At 43.7% G+C, this 16,409-nt stretch overlaps 1 pseudogene; it reads left to right on the plus strand.

The window, feature by feature from the left end:
- Positions 1-733: 733 nt before the first annotated feature.
- Positions 734-853, plus strand: LOC134945991 (5S ribosomal RNA; annotated as a pseudogene).
- The last annotated feature ends 15,556 nt before the right edge of the window (positions 854-16,409 follow it).

A 16,409-nucleotide genomic window follows, 5' to 3' on the forward strand; every position in this document is an offset into this window, starting at 1 on the left:
ATCGCGGCTGGGGCCGGTTGTATACCTCACATGACAGATCCCACCTCCCCAATAGGAAGATATTGACTATATAGTCTGATGTGTCTATAATTTAACCTTCCTCTCACTTCCTAAAAGTATGTAAAAAGGTATTGCGTCACCATATGGGCGTGTCTATGGCGTGCCCCTCTCATGCATACACCCCATGTGTCACTACGCAGGTCCCGATCACGTGACTGTACCATGAAGTGTATCATGTATGAATGGGCATTTTAGGTCTATAATAGGACCTAATCATGTGATTGTAACATGTGACACAAACTGTGGTCGGTTGCTATACCAACCCGCGATTATTCTAGCATAAAAAATATATATAGCAGAATAATATTATGTTCTAAAAACAGAATATATACAGAGGTAGGGTTGACAATAGGTTAATTTATAAGAATTATATATATATATATATATATATATATATACACAAAGAGAGCTACAATGGATCCATAGACTTAAGACTTTGTACCCCATGGGCCTGAATGAGGATTTCCATTTGGGATGCTGCTTGTAGATATATGATTAACAAGGATGTTGTGATAGTTTGCACTGCCGTGTGCTATATGGTCAGTTTGGCATTGTTTCTGCTATATGGGCACCGCTGAGTGCCTAGGTTCCTTTATGTACGCTGCTGTGTGCCTTAGTCATATATGATGTGGATTATATTGGACCCACGTATAGTCAGCATATGTCTGGATTTTTATACAGCCATACCACACTGGGAATGCCCAATACCCATCTGATCTTGGAAGCTAAGCAGTGTTGGTCCTGGCTAGTACTTGTGTGGGAGACCTCTTTGGAATACTGGGTGCCGTACATTATTGACCTACTGTAGTTGCTTGACTTCTGTCATAGGTTTCTACACCGTGGGGTTTTGGCTATACTTCACTTTCACGTGTATTGGTCCTCCGGCAGTACCACCTAATTATCTACTATATGACAGTGAGATGGATTTGTTACTCAGTTGGTCTGTTGTTTGCCTTTACCTTATCTCCAGGACTTGTAGGAAATTTCAACTGCTCTGATTATGCATAGTCAATTGTGGATATAGCATTATGTTTTTTCAAGCCATGTGCCGATGTTGGAGAGCCAGAACCTGGTTTTCCATTATTGCCTTAAGCGTTTTCAATTGTTTATAATCTCTATGCAACCAGTTTGTGTTTTCTCTCAGATACAGCCTTTGTGGAGTTGGGAATGTACAGTTCCTGCTTGAATGATGAAGCTAAGCAGCGCTGATTTGGGCCTGCACCTGTATGGGAGACCCCCATGATAAAACAGATGTCTTATACTGATGATGCACTTATTTAATTACAGATTGTTTCATTATGCTTTGGACTATATATTGCAGTGCTGTTTCTGACATTTCTCCCCATTCTGATGTATCTGTTGCTTGATATCACTCTGTGCATCCAGTAATTTACGTGGTCTGTACCGTGTGTTGGCTCATGCAAGATTCACTTAACGAACCCTTATGGTATTTTCTTCTATTTGATGTGGTGGTGATTCTTTCACTTATTGGTTTTCTGTGGGCTGCATGGATTCATTCTCAATTGTCCACACTGTAACACATACAACCCTAAGTACATATATTATCTAGTACACAGCAGAGAGCTGACACTGTGTATTATATCAGTCCACATAGTAATCTTACAGCACACTCCCACAGGGTGTCCAATACGGGGGCAGTATTTGTTTACATTCTCAGCTCCGCCCACCTGACATTAATAATTTCCAATAAGAGTGTTTCTTGGGCTCTCAGACTCTGACCACGGGGTGTGGCCTACAGGCTTTTTGGTGCAAATTTCTCCTTTAAAACAGACACCTAGTGAGGGGTTGCATTAACCCCTGAGGAAAACTACCAGAGTGTGGTTGAAACGGCTGCCGGGCCGCTGTTTGTATTACTTTGCTACTGATGGACTGAATAAATCCTCATCTGGTAAAATGCGAGTGCTGATCCTGTATCTTTTCAAAACTACATTGGAAAGTGAGTGTCAATATATATATATATATATATATCCACTCCACAAACTGGCACTCCCTTGTAAACCACGATTACCTGCCAGGGTGCTCTCCTAGGGGCCTGCAAACCCAAATCAATAAGCGAAAACAAAGGAGTCGGCACCAGAAATTTTTTGGTTTTGGATTCGGTTCCGCTGCCGTGTTTTGGATTCGGACGCGTTTTGGCAAAACCTCCCTGAAAATTTTTTGTCGGATTCGGGTGGTTTTTTCAAAAACCCCTCAAAAACAGATTCAATCATAGAATTTGGGGGTCATTTTGATCCCATAGTATTATTAACCTCAATAACCATAATTTCCACTCATTTCCAGTCTATTCTGAACACCTCACACTATTATTTTTAGTCCTAAAATTTGCACCGAGGTCGCTGGATGACTAAGCTAAGTGACCCAAGTGGGTGGCACAAACACCTGGCCCATCTAGGAGTGGCACTGCAGTGTCAGACAGGATGGCACTTAAAAAAATTGGCCCCAAACATCACATGATGCAAAGATAAATAAATAAAAAAAGAGGTGCAAGATGGAATTGTCCTTGGGCTCTCCCACCCACCCTTATGTTGTATAAACAGGACATGCACACTTTAACAAACCCATCATTTCAGCAACAGGGTCTGCCAGATGACTGTGGCTGAAATGACTGGTTGGTTTGGGCCCCCACCAAAAAAGAAGCAATCAATCTCTCCTGGCACAAACTGGCTCTACAGAGGCAAGATGTCGACCTCATCATCATCCTCCGATTCCTCACCCCTTTCACTGTGTACATCCCCCTCCTCACAGAGTATTAATTCGTCCCCACTGGAATCCACCATCTCAGGTCCCTGTGTACTTTCTGGAGGCAATTGCTGGTAAATGTCTCCACGCAGGAATTGATTATAATTCATTTTGATGAACATCATCTTCTCCACATTTTCTGGAAGTAACCTCGTACGCCAATCGCTGACAAGGTGAGCGGCTGCACTAAACACTCTTTCGGAGTACACACTGGAGGGGGGGCAACTTAGGTAAAATAAAGCCAGTTTGTGCAAGGGCCTCCAAATTGCCTCTTTTTCCTGCCAGTATACGTACGGACTGTCTGACGTGCCTACTTGGATGCTGTCACTCATATAATCCTCCACCATTCTTTCAATGGTGACAGAATCATATGCAGTGACAGTAGACGACATGTCAGTAATCGTTGGCAGGTCCTTCAGTCCGGACCAGATGTCAGTTTTCACTCCTGACTGCCCTGCATCACCGCCAGTGGGTGGTTTTGAAAATCTGATCCTTTTCCTGACAGCTCCAGTGGCGGGAGAAAATGAAGGAGGAGCTGTTGGCGGGTCACGTTCCGCTTGACTTGACAAGTGTCTCACCAGCAGGTCTTTGAACATCTGCAGACTTGTGTCTGCCGGAAAGAGAGATACAACGTAGGCTTTAAACTTAGGATCGAGCATGGTGGCCAAAATGTAGTGCTGGTTAAGCGAATGAAGGGCTCCATCCACAAGTCCCACATGCCTAGCGGAATCGCTCCATTTTAGCTCCTCCTTCAATCTCTCCAGCTGCTTCTGCAAAAGCCTGATGAGAGGAATGACCTGACTCAGGCTGACAGTGTCTGAACTGACTTCACGTGTGGCAAGTTCATAGGGTTGCAGAACCTTGCACAACGTTGAAATCATTTTCCACTGCGCTTGAGTCAGGTGCATTCCCCCTCATTTGCCTATATCGTAGGCAGATGTATAGGCTTGAATGGCCTTTTGCTGCTCCTCCATCCCCTGAAGCAAATAGAGGGTTGAATTCCACCTTGTTGCCACCTCTTGCTTCAGCTGATGGCGGGGCAGGTTCAGGAGTGTTTGCTGGTGCTCCAGTCTTCGGCACGCGGTGGCTGAATGCTGAAAGTGGCCCGCAATTCTTTGGGCCACCGACAGCATCTCTTGCACGCCCCTGTCATTTAAAAAAAAATTCTGCACCACCAAATTCATTGTATGTGCAAAACATGGGATGTGCTGGAATTTGCCCACATGTAATGCACGCACAATATTGGTGGCGTTGTCCAGTGTCACAAATCCCCAGGAGAGTCCAATTGGGGTAAGCCCATCTGCGATGATGTTCCTCAGTTTCCGTAAGAGGTTGTCAGCTGTGTGCCTCTTATGGAAAGCGGTGATACAAAGCGTAGACTGCCTAGGAACGAGTTGGCGTTTGTGAGATGCTGCTACTGGTGCCGCTGCTGCTGTTGTTGCTGCGGGAGGCAATACATCTACCCAGTGGGCTATCACAGTTATATAGTCCTGAGTCTGCCCTGCTCCACTTGTCCACATGTCCGTGCTTCAGTGGACATTGGGTACAACTGCATTTTTTTGGACACTCGTGACTCTTTTTCTGACATCTGTGTACATTCTCAGTATCGCCTGCCTAGAGAAGTTGAACCTAGATGGCATTTGGTACCGGGGACACACTACCTCAAGAAATTCTCTAAGACCCTGTGAACTAACGGCGGATACCGGACACACGTCTAACACCAACACAGCTGCCATGGCCTGAGTTATCCGCTTTGCAACAGGATGACTGCTGTGATATTTCATCTTCCTCGCAAAGGACTGGCGGACAGTCAATTGCTTACTGGAAGTAGTACAAGTGGTCTTCCGACTTCCCCTCTGGGATGACGATCGACTCCCAGCAGCAACAACAGCAGCGCCAGCAGCAGTAGGCGTTACACTCAAGGATCCATCAGAGGAATCCCAGTCAGGAGAGGACTCGTCAGACTTGCCAGTGACATGGCCTGCAGGACTATTGGCATTCCTGTCTAAGGAGGAAATTGACACTGAGGGAGTTGGTGGTGTGGTTTGCAGGAGCTTGGGTACAAGAGGAAGAAGGGATTTAGTTGTCAGTGGACTGCTTCCGCTGTCACCCAAAGTTTTTTAACTTGTCAATGACTTCTGATGAATGCGCTCCAGGTGACGTATAAGGGAAGATGTTCCTAGGTGGTTAACGTCCTTACCCCTACTTATTACAGCTTGACAAAGGCAACACACGGCTTGACACCTGTTGTCCGCATTTCTGTTGAAATAATTCCACACTGAAGAGGTGATTTTTTTTTGTATTTTGACCAGGCATGTCAATGCCCATATTCATCCCACGGACAACAGGTGTCTCCCCGGGTGCCTGACTTAAACAAACCACCTCACCATCAGAATCCTCCTGGTGAATTTCCTCCTCAGCACCAGCAACACCCATATCCTCATCCTGGTGTACTTCAACAGTGACATCTTCAATTTGACTATCAGGAACTGGACTGTGGGTGCTCCTTCCAGCACTTGCAGGGGGCGTGCAAATGGTGGAAGGAGCCACCTCTTCCCGTCCAGTGTTGGAAAGGTCAGGCATCGCAACCGACACAATTGGACTCTCCTTGGGGATTTGTGATTTAGAAGAATGCGCAGTCCTTTGCTGGGCTTTTGCCAGCTTAACTCTTTTAATTTTTCTAGCCGGAGGATGAGTGCTTCCATCCTCATGTGAAGCTGAACCACTAGCCATGAACATAGGCCAGGGCCTAAGCTGTTCCTTGCCACTCCGTGTCTTAAATGGCATATTGGCAAGTTTACGCTTCTCCTCAGACGCTTTTAATTTAGATTTTTGGGTCATTTTACTGAACTTTTGTTTTTCGGATTTTACATGCTCTCTACTATGACATTGGGCATCAGCCTTGGCAGACGACGTTGATGGCATTGAATCGTCTCTGCCATGACTAGTGGCAGCAGCTTCAGCACTAGGTGGAAGTGGATCTTGATCTTTCCCTATTTTACCCTCCAAATTTTTGTTCTCCATTTTTTAATGTGTGGAATTATGTGCCAGTAATATATCAATAGCAATGGCCTACTGTACTGTACTACTATATATACTGGTGGTGACCAAAATGCTGCACTGTACTACTATATGCTGCTCACAACAATGCAGCACAGATATGGATACTTGAAGTGACACGGAGCTGCAAGTTACAGCAATGACCTACTGTACTGTACTACTATATATACTGGTGGTCACCAAAATGCTGCACTGTACTTCTATATACTGCTCACAACAATGCAGCACAGATATGGATACTTGAAGTGACACGGAGCTGCAAGTTACAGCAATGGCCTACTGTACTGTACTACTATATATATATACTGGTGGTCACCAACATGCTGCACTGTACTACTCTACTGCTCACAACAATGCAGCACAGATATGGATACTTGAAGTGACACAGAGCTGCAAGATACAGCAATGGCCTACTGTACTGTACTACTATATACTGGTGGTCACCAAAATGCTTCACTGTACTACTATATAATATATACTGGTCACACAACAATGCAGCAGATATTGAGCACTGATCATCAGGATACTGTCTAGAACTGAGTCTGACACAGAGCTGCAAGATACAGCAATGGCCTACTGTACTGTACTACTATAAAATACTGGTGGTCACCACAATGCAGCACACTGAGCACAAATATTTGCAGCACACAGAGCACAGATATTGACGTAGCCACGTCCTCTCCGCTCAATCTCCAATGCACGAGTGAAAATGGCGGCGACGCGCAGCTCTTTATATGGAATACGAATCTCGCGAGAATCCGACAGCGGGATGATGACGTTCGGCCTCATTCGGGTTAACCGAGCAAGGCGGGAAGATCCGAGGCTGCCTCGGACCCGTGAAAAACACGTGAAGTTCGGTGGGGTTCGGATCTCGACGAACCGAACCAGCTCATCTCTAATATATATATATATATATATATATATATAAAGTTAGTATAGTATACATTTAAAATTACATACTCTATATACATAATTATAGTTCATTATATATATTTAATAATATTCAAGTAATATTCAAGTTTTTTATATATAATTCCTACAGCCAGTGCTGGTTTCATTATTATTTTTGCTATATATATATATATATATATATATATATATATATATATATATATATATCTTGGGGTTATTGACCTTCCCCATACCAGCTGCTGCTGACAGCACACTTGTAAACATTCTTTTCTTGTGAGACGGTATGTCTACTTTCTGTCTCACCTGTGACCCAAGTTTGAAAATCAATAATGCCATACCCAACGATGCAAATAGAGTTACCATACACATTTTATAATCCCACGCACACTGTATGTATGTTACCATAATAATGTAGGGATATGTGCCAGACCAAGGCCCTCATTCCGAGTTGTTCGCTCGGTATTTTTCATCGCATCGCAATGAAAATCCGCTTAGTACGCATGCGCAATGTTCGCACTGCGACTGCGCCAAGTAACTTTGCTATGTAGAAAGTAATTTTACTCACGGCTTTTTCATCGCTCCGGCGATCGTAATGTGATTGACAGGAAATGGGTGTTACTGGGCGGAAACACGGCGTTTCAGGGGCGTGTGGCTGAAAACGCTACCGTTTCCGGAAAAAACGCAGGAGTGGCCGGAGAAACGGTGGGAGTGCCTGGGCGAACGCTGGGTGTGTTTGTGACGTCAACCAGGAACGACAAGCACTGAACTGATCGCACAGGCAGAGTAAGTCTGGAGCTACTCTGAAACTGCTAAGTAGTTAGTAATCGCAATATTGCGAATACATCGGTCGCAATTTTAAGAAGCTAAGATTCACTCCCAGTAGGCGGCGGCTTAGCGTGTGTAACTCTGCTAAATTCGCCTTGCGACCGATCAACTCGGAATGAGGGCCCAAATGTAGGGTTTTGGGTTCTTGTTTTGTATGTCCTTCATGTTTTGGATCTGTATTTGTTTTGCCAAAACCTCCCTTGCGAGTTTTGGATCTGTATTTGTTTTGGATCTGTATTTTTTTTTAAATCATAAAAACTGCTAAAATCACAGCATTTGGGCCTGTTTTTGTTTCCTACAGTATTATTAACCTCAATAACATTGATTTCCACTCATTTCCAGGCAGTTTTGACCACATCACAATATTGTTTTCATCCAGCGTCATATCTTGCAGGTTTTGAATTCCATATAAGGGAGCCGCGTCCGAGACTCAGGGGGTCATTCCGATCTGGTTGCACGCAGGCTATTTTTATCACTGCTGCGACCAGGTAATCGCTGCCTAAAGGGGAGGGAGTTTGAGCTGTGCAGGGCTGCGATCGGCTATGCAGAGAACTGCACAAGCAAAAAGTTTGTGCAGTCTCTGCACAGCTCAAGACTTACCCGATGCAAAGATCCTTCCTGGAGCTGATGTTAGGATCCCTCCCTGCAAACGGCCGGACACGCCTGCGTTTTCCTCGACACTCCCAGAAAACGGTGAGTTGACACCCCTGGCCGGCCTCTTCCTGTCAATCTTCTTGCATTCACCACCGCAAACGCTTTCTTCATTAGTCTCGTCGCTGCTCGGCGGCGGCCGTCGCCAGGCAATGATGCACCTGCGCATTGCGACTCATGCACAGGTGCACTTCAGTCCTGATCGCACGGCAGCGTGCGATCAGGTCGGAATGACTCCCTCAGAGCAATTGCACTCCCTTTTCCGCAAAGACTACAATAAAGTGGAAATATGTTGAATACAAAAATAAGTTGTGTATATTGATAAAAAAAACATTTACATGGTACTACTGTACATACCTTACGTATGTTACATGTGCTGCTGCAGCACTGTTCTGTCTGTTTCATTGCTGTAGCAGCTGTATGAGATTAGTGATCTTTGGAGGCTTGTCTGCAGAAGGCTGTTGATTGGCTCCTGTTCCCTTTATCTATTGAATCTGCCTTGCACTGCTTGCTGGCATAGAGCTGGGTTGCAGAGGAAGCCTTTGTCCCTCTGTGTCAAGTCCCAGTCCTGTTGGAACACTGCTTCCATTCTTTCATAGCTAGAGCTCTGCAGAATCCTTGTTTGTTTTTCCCTGCAATCTATGGCCATAACTACGTGTGTGCCGATGGTGCCTTGCCCACAGCGCAAACGCACTGAAGGCGCACCATCGGCAGTACACCCCCCGCCGACCCCCCATGTCCATTACCTCTAGTCATAACATACTCCTGCAAGCACAAAACTCCCACCGCAGCCTGTCTCCCACTGCCGCGTGACTCCTCTGCAAGGGACTTGGGACCACTGCATTCCCTCTGCCCAACCGCTATCTCAGGCAGTCCCTCCGAGTCCCACTGGTGCTGCCTGTCTACCACCACCACTTCTGCAAGCGACTCAGGAGCGCTGCCACAGCTGCCAGATCCCGGGTCTCTGCCTCCTCTTCCTTCCATTGAAAGCCCTGGATGCCGGATCAGATGTCTCCCAGTCTCTGCCCTGCATCCTGAGGAGCTGCTAGCTGGGGGAGTACTCGAGTGGAAGGAGAAGAGGAGATGCTTGCCAGCTGCTCATAGGTAAATATAAAACTTTCTCTCTCTCTCGTAAAAAGGGGGACTTTGCCTGCCTAATGTGTAAAAAGGGGACTCTGCCTGCTTAATGTGTAAAAAGGGGGACTCTGATGTTGTAATGTGTAAAAAGGGGGACTCTGCTGTTGTAATGTGTAAAAAAGGGGTACTCTGCCTGCTTAATGTGTAAAAAGGTGTCTCTGCCTGCTTAATGTGTAACAAGGTGACTCTGTTATTGTAATCTGTAAAAAAGGAGGACTCTGCCTGCTTAATGTGTAAAAAAGGGGGACTCTGCCTGCTTAATGTGTAAAAAGGTGACTCTGCCTGCTTAATGTGTAAAAAAGGGGTGCTCTGCTGTCATAATGGGTAAAAGAGAGCTCTGGGGCTGCTCCCCTTCCCCATGAAGCCACACCCCTATATTGTTAAAGTGCGCCTATGGCATGCACTGGCCCTGTTTTGTATATGAGAGGGGGCACCAATGCTGTTTCTTGCACACAGCGCTAAAATGTCTAGTTACGGCACTAATGTCTAGTTCCATTGTTTGTGTCCCTGTTTCATGTGCTGTTTGCAGCAGTTCATTGTATAGTTCCTGCTTCTTGTGAGAAACTGCCAGTCCTGTGAGCTCTCGTGCTAAAGTATCTCTGCAAGACCCAGTCGTGTCTGGTTCCTGTCTGCCTTAGCATCAGCTGCAGTGTGGATTCTTCCACACAATACTTGTTTTTTGTCTTGTCCGTATCTTTGGTCTTTCTGCTTGCTATCCATTATAATTTTATTTGCATACAGCTGCTTCATACATAACCACCACATTTGTATCTAATACCACAATCCCATTCCACTATAGTCTCTCTCTCATGACTCTTTAACTGTGTACATAGTCACAACCCTTTTAGTCCTCAGACCAATTCCTGATGTCAGTCTTTGTCTGTCTGTCCTTGTCTAATCATCTCCTAGCAGCAGAGCCGGCCCTAACCAATATGATGCCCTAGGCAAGATTTTGGCTGGTGCCCCCTAGCACCGCCACTAGTTCTGCAGGAGATGCCTGGCATGAGTCAGCTGGCAGCTCTGCTAACGTCGGGCGCCTTTTGTTTATGAAAATGCATCTTATTTGCATTGCTATGTGGCTAGGTTGCACAAGCAGCTTCTGCTGATTAAAATGATATGCAGCATGCCTATATTCTGTGTGCGACTGCGGCTGTATCTGCATACAAAATGCTACATTACAGTGATTTCCAGGAATACACTGCAACGTAGCATTTCGTATGCAGATACTGCCGCAGTCACACACAGAATATAGGCATGCCGCATATCATTTTAATCAGGAGAAGCTGCTGGTGCCCCTAAGCATACCAAATGCCCTAGGCAATTGCCTAGTTTGCCTATGCCTAAGGCCGGCTCTGCCTAGCAGTAGTATTGCTCCTTTGTATTGGTTACTGCAGTTGCCAGGGGTAGCATCCACTGGCCTTGAGCATTCTGTGTATTTGTGTATCTGTTCAGCGCTCCCTGTCTGAACTCTATTGTCATTTACTTCTGTTGTTGCCAGTACTTACCATTACCACTGCTGATACAGAACATTCCTTGTTAGTTATGTACCAGTTTATATTTGTTCCTTGCCTGTCTCTTTAAATCAGATTACCCTGTCCGTAGTCGGTTATTGCAATCTCTCCAGATGACTCCCTCGTTGCTATTATCATTGGTGCACCACTCTTTCTGTATCACTTAACCACTTGCCTGGCATGGTCGGATCAGATGCGACCATGCCTGCAAGTGCTTTATCTGACCTGGTCGCACAGGATGCGACCACTCAGATAAACTGTGTTAGCAGTGGCAGGGAAGGAAAACTTCCCTCCGCTTCTGCTGTCAGAGGGACCTGAAGGTCCCTCTGCCTCACTGCACTCTTCCCCACTGATTGCCATGCTGCCGATCACTGCTGATCGGTCAGCATGGCAGGAACCCCACCCCCAGCATCTGCAGACAATAGCAGCCGCTGGGGAGTGTAAATTAACCCTCCAAGACCCCCCTGTGTACCTGGAGGATGTTCCGGCTTTCAAAATGAAAGCCGCGATGGTCACGATGATTCCAATGTTCCGATGGTCATAATGTTCCCGATCGATGTTTCGATGTTTGATTAAAAAATATTTTTTATTTTTTTATTTTTTTTAACTAAAATCATTTTGGATAGGGTTAAATACATAGAAAAAGAAGTTTTTTTGGGGGAAGGTGCATCAATGTGGCGCAAAGCAGCTCAGTTTGTTCAGGTCCAAATAATAAATGTCACCACATTTAAAACACAATTTCACACAACACAAATTTTGGACCTGTATAACATACGGTGCGCTTAATAGGAAAGAAGCTAATACATCCCTTTAAAAGTCCCGTCTGGTGTCTTTCATTCTCTGAGGTGCAAACCGGTCAGGTGATGTTACCCACAAGTAATCAGCTTACAATAATTAGAAGGCGTACCCCAACACTCACAGCAAGAGGGAGGGTGGTAAACGCATCAAGGTATCTTTGTGTTGAATGTTGTCCTAGGTTCTTCTTCTCATAATTTATGTCCGGGACATGTGTCCCAATATTAAAAGATATGATAACAAACAAAACAATGTGTAGTGTATCCTTAACAAACAGGGAGTAAGAATATGGTGTTTTAGGGACTTATTCAAAGGCGTACCCCACTCACACGGAAGACAGAGGGAGTGCACACATCAAGGTATCTTTAAAACCAAATAGTGCCCCAATCACTTTAGAAACCGCTCTGGTGTCTTTCACTCTCTAGATGCAAAACCAGTTTAGTAGTGTTACCCAAGAATTTGTAATATTCAGGAGCGTACCCCAACACTCACAACAGAAGGAGGGGAATAAAACACATCAAGGTATCTTTTTGGTGGCCTGTTAAAGGTATGGCGTACCCAAACTCACAGTTCATAGTGTGTTGATGCTCCCATAAAGGTATCTTTTACACGGCTGTGAAAATCTTTATACAAAGCACTGGAGCACTCAGGTCCGTGGTAGTCAAAAAAAGCAATATTTATTGGATTAAAAATCCATAAAATGTTCCATATGAAAACATGTTACAAAATCCACATACAATGTGAATAAAAGTTGGACCAACATCAAAAACATGCAAAGTTAAAAACAAAAGAAAGTAACAAACATCAGCTGGAAGGTATGAAGCTATTCACACTCCTGTGTCAACGCGTTTCGGTGAATAACCTTTATCAAGACATGATGGAGTGTGCAGGAGCTTGATATTTATACTGTCACTAACCAATTACATTAGTGCAGGAAATGACCTCACATGCTTAATTGGATTTCAGGTCAAATTCCTCCTAAGTATTACATTTTTTGTTCAGTAAATATATTGAGTAGATTATTTACCACATTAAAAAGTTTTGTATATGAATCATACATAAAATGCACAAATACAGGACTTAATTAAAAAAATAACGCTGGGCGGAAGTTCTCATTTCCCCCGTGCTCATGGGAAACGTAGTCCGTCCTCCGTCTGGTCCCGCCGGAAGTGATGTCATCTTGTGGACTAAATAACAGGATGTGGCCGTACTCCGAGTTTATGAGCATTATGCTTCCTTACTTCTACCCAGCATTATGGTCCCGTCAGTGGAAGTGACGTCATCCTGTAGTTCATCAACAGGATGTTGTCACACATTTTCCCAATAGTTCTGGGTATTGTAGTTTAACAGTGTATAGCAGCCGGAAGTCTCCTCAATTCTAACAGGAACAAAGAATGAGGCATCATGGTAAATGTAGTTTTAAGTAAAACGGTCTAATTGTAAAACCATTATTATACAGAGAATGAGACAATCGGCCAGACAATAAAATATTGTAACTGATACAGTTCTCACCCAGTAACGTATAGTTGATCTAATAAGTGGGTAGATGTATAAATGAGTACAGCAGTGGTCATATATAATTTAAATTACATAATGCTCAAAAATTGACAGTGAAAGCAGCAAGTAACCCATAAGTGCTATAGAAACCATTTTAATTCAAAATCACAGTTCAATCCGTTTGGGCTGAGAGTGTTATAATTGAAAATACAGTTCATCTCTGTTTTTGCCAGGAGAGGAGCTGTATTGGTATTTCTGATAGTTGTCTTAATGTGTCTCAGACCATAGAAGCCAGTGATATCAGAAATAGATGAACCGTGTTGGGTCTTAAAATGTAACGCTAAAGAATGGCTTTCCAGCCCCTTGTTTATGTTCCTGATATGTTCCCCCATTCTAATTTTTAGGGGGCGTGAAGTGCGACCAATATAAAATAAATTACATTTGCATCTGATGGCATATATGACGTTTTTTTGTGTCGCAAGTTACAAAATCTTTAATGTCCACTTTGTTATTATTTATAAGCACATTTTCGATTTTATTGCTGTCCTCGCTTTTCACATTCTTACAACCTATACACCCACCGCATCTATAAAATCCCCTTGAGGTGATTCCTAAAGGGGCCGGAGGTGGCGGAAGGGCACTGGAGACCAGCTTGTTCCTTAGGTTAGGGGCCTTACGGTAAATATGTACCGGTCTCTCAGGCACAAGGGTGCCAATAACAGGGTCCTTCTTCAGGAGTCCCCAATGTTTTTTTAGGAGACGTTCTATGGCTTTATGTTGTACATTAAATTCTGTGACAAATGCCCATTCGTATCTGCTATCTCTTTCCCTTTGGGCATTGTTGGACGAAAGATCTTTCTGTTCCATACAGCTAACTTCCCCCTTGGCCTTCATTACCTTCTCTTTGTTATACCCACAGTCCTCAAATGTCTGAGATAGTTCTATTGCTTGTGAGTGAAATGTTATATTGTCACTACAATTTCTCTTCAGCCTTTTAAATTGACCTACTGGGATGGAGCTTAACCAGTTTTCGTGGTGGCAGCTGGTGGCCGTAATGTAGGAACCTGAGTCCGTAGGCTTAGAGAAAGTTTTGGTGTTGAGTTTCATGTACTGTACATATACAGTTATGTCCAAAAAAATGATAGTGTATTTATCACTAACAAAGGAAAGTTGAATATTCCTACTGTTGGTATTGAGCAGGGTACAGAATGTCTCCAGTGGTTCTTTATCACCCCTCCAGACAAAGAAAATATCGTCGATGTACCGAACGTAGGACACCAAGCCCGCACCGAGTATGTTGCCGGGCCAGATGGTCTCAGCCTCCCACAACCCCATAAAGAGGTTTGCGTAACTCGGTGCGAACTTGGTGCCCATCGCAGTCCCTGTTTTTTGAATATAATACTGTTCCCTGAAGAGAAAAAAATTGTTGGTTAGGATGAACTGTATTCCTTCAATAGTGAGATCTTTCAGATCCCCTGGTATGTTAGATTGGTCTAAAAAGTGTCTAGTTGCCTCCACACCCTGTTTGTGGTCTATTATGGTGTAGAGGGAGCTGACATCAGCAGTCACCAGCCAGTCACCCTCCTGCTAATCTACTCAATATATTTACTGTAATAATGTAATACTTAGAAGGAATTTGACCTGAAATCCAATTAAGCATGTGGGGTCATTTCCTGCACTAATGTAATTGGTTAGTGACAGTATAAATATCAAGCTCCTGCACACTCCATTATGTCTTGATAAAGGTTATTCACCGAAACACGTTGACACAGGAGTGTGAATAGCTTCATACCTTCCAGCTGATGTTTGTTACTTTCTTTTGTTTTTAACTTTGCATGTTTTTTGATGTTGGTCCAACTTTTATTCACATTGTGTGTGGATTTTGTAACGTTTTCATATGGAACATTTTATGGATTTTTAATTCAATAAATATTGCTTTTTTTGACTACCACGGACCTGAGTGCTCCAGTGCTTTGTATAAAGATTTTCACCAGCTGTGTAAAAGATACCTTTATGGGAGCATCAACACACTATGAACTGTGAGTTTGAGTACGCCATACCTTTAACAGGCCACCAAAAAGATACCTTGATGTGTTTTATTCCCCTCCTTCTGTTGTGAGTGTTGGGGTACGCTCCTGAATATTATAAATTCTTGGGTAACACCACTAAACTGGTTTTGCATCTAGAGAGTGAAAGACACCAGAGTGGTTTCTAAAGTGATTGGGGCACTATTTGGTTTTAAAGATACCTTGATGTGTGCACTCCCTCTGTCTTCCGTGTGAGTGGGGTACGCCTTTGAATAAGTCCCTAAAACACCATATTCTTACTCCCTGTTTGTTAAGGATACACTACACATTGTTTTGTTTGTTATCATATCTTTTAATATTGGGACACATGTCCCGGACATAAATTATGAGAAGAAGAACCTAGGACAACATTCAACACAAAGATACCTTGATGCGTTTACCACCCTCCCTCTTGCTGTGAGTGTTGGGGTACGCCCTCTAATTATTGTAAGCTGATTACTTCTGGGTAACATCACCTGACCGGTTTGCACCTCAGAGAATGAAAGATGCCAGATGGGACTTTTAAAGAGATCGGGGCACTACTCGGTTAAAAGATACTTGATGTGTATACTCCCTCTATCCTTTGTGTGAGTGGGGTACGCCCTTGAGCAGCTTCTAAAAATCTGTATTCTCACCTTATTACTTGTTTAAGAACAAACTACACATTGTATTTTTTTGTTATAATTTTTTCTGGGGCACCCATTCCGGATATACATCACCTGAAGAAGAATTGGAAATATGAGAAATTCTCTGCACCTCTCCTAAAAAGGGATGTATTAGCTTCTTTCCTATTAAGCACACTGTATGTTATTCAGGGTTAAATACATGTTCTTCACCTAATTCACTCATAAAAAAATTACAATTTTGGAGCCGTTTTTGGTGAAAAAAAAGTCAGTTAAGTGGTTAATATTAATACCCATGTATCTTGTTAGTACCCTACCTTATTACTATTCTTTGTTATTTATTTATTCATTATACTCTTGTCTTGTTCTTGTCTTCTTGGTCCTGTTTTTGTTGTCTTTTCTATCACAATTGATTCAGGTCACTTGAGGGTTAAGCTCATACTACCGCCAGTGGCGTAAGTCCTGGTGGCCATCCTAGTACCAGTAGGAGAATAAAAGCCTAATGGGAAAAG

This window comes from Pseudophryne corroboree, chromosome 7 (genome assembly GCF_028390025.1).
Source record: "Pseudophryne corroboree isolate aPseCor3 chromosome 7, aPseCor3.hap2, whole genome shotgun sequence".
NCBI classification, from domain to species: Eukaryota; Metazoa; Chordata; class Amphibia; order Anura; family Myobatrachidae; genus Pseudophryne; species Pseudophryne corroboree.